Genomic DNA, 1,152 nt, shown 5'->3' with positions numbered 1-1,152 from the left:
TGCCCTGCCCTCCACAAGGGCAGGGCAGCCTCCTGGGAGCAACATGGGCCAAAATCAACCAAAATTCACATTAATTCAATTCTTCAACAAATTGAATCAAGGCCAACCAAACCCATTTTTCCTCAAATCCAAAGCAAGCAAAGCCCACTCAACATGACTCAAAGGCACATGGATCAATTAAATTAGGATTTTCATTTTTGTAACTTGTTTTAATTTCATTTTCATTTTTATTTTGTAAAGCCTATATAAAGGCATCAATTCCATCTCACTAGGGGGCTTGCTCTATTAGGGAGTAGTAGTAATAGATATCTCTCTCTCTTAGTTTTTTTTTCTGTTTTTTTTTCTTGAGTGAGATTGGAGGAATTCTGTTTCATTCTCACTTTGAGAATTCTATTTGTTTACTTTCTGCAGATTTCTAAGAAATTGAGGATTGAATTTGAGTCTTCACTGATTGCTTTCTTTTTTTCTTCTGCAATTATTCTCTGTTGGATCAAGGAAGGGATTGAGATCTAGACTTGTTTTCTAGTCTCCTCCATCCCTGAGATCTTCAACTTTCCTTTAGCTATTGAAATTGAGCTGCATTTTACTTTCTGTTTCATTCCTCTTCTGCTACATTTACTTTTCTGCAATTTCCTTTCCTGTATTCTGCACTTTCACATCTTTGTTCACATTGAGCTTGATTTAATTTCCTACACATTTACATTTTCTGCAATTTAAATTTCTAGTTGCTTAATCTATTGCTCTCTTAAATTTCCTGCACCCAATCCCCTTTACATTTCCTGCAATTTACATTTCGTGCAATTTAAGTTTCAGCTCTTTTACTTTCTTGTTCTTTAAGTTTCCTGCAATTTTATTTTTTGCATCTTTTAAATTCCTTGCAATTTACTTTCTGTTGATCAACTTCACACAATTCACTCAATGTTAGCTTGACTAAACTAATCACCCACTAAAGTTGCTTGATCCATCAATCCCTGTGGGATCGACCTCACTCTTGTGAGTTATTATTACTTGATGCGACCCGGTACACTTGCCGGTTGAATTTGTGTGTTGGAAATTTATTTTTCCACAAAAACACCATCAAGTTTTTGGCGCCGTTGCCGGGGATTGATTAGATCAACAATGATTAAGTGGGTGAGAAGTCTAGATCAAGCA

The sequence above is a fragment of the Arachis duranensis genome, chromosome 1, assembly GCF_000817695.3.
Source record: "Arachis duranensis cultivar V14167 chromosome 1, aradu.V14167.gnm2.J7QH, whole genome shotgun sequence".
Taxonomy (NCBI): domain Eukaryota; kingdom Viridiplantae; phylum Streptophyta; class Magnoliopsida; order Fabales; family Fabaceae; genus Arachis; species Arachis duranensis.
Note: the sequence above shows the minus strand (reverse complement) of the source record.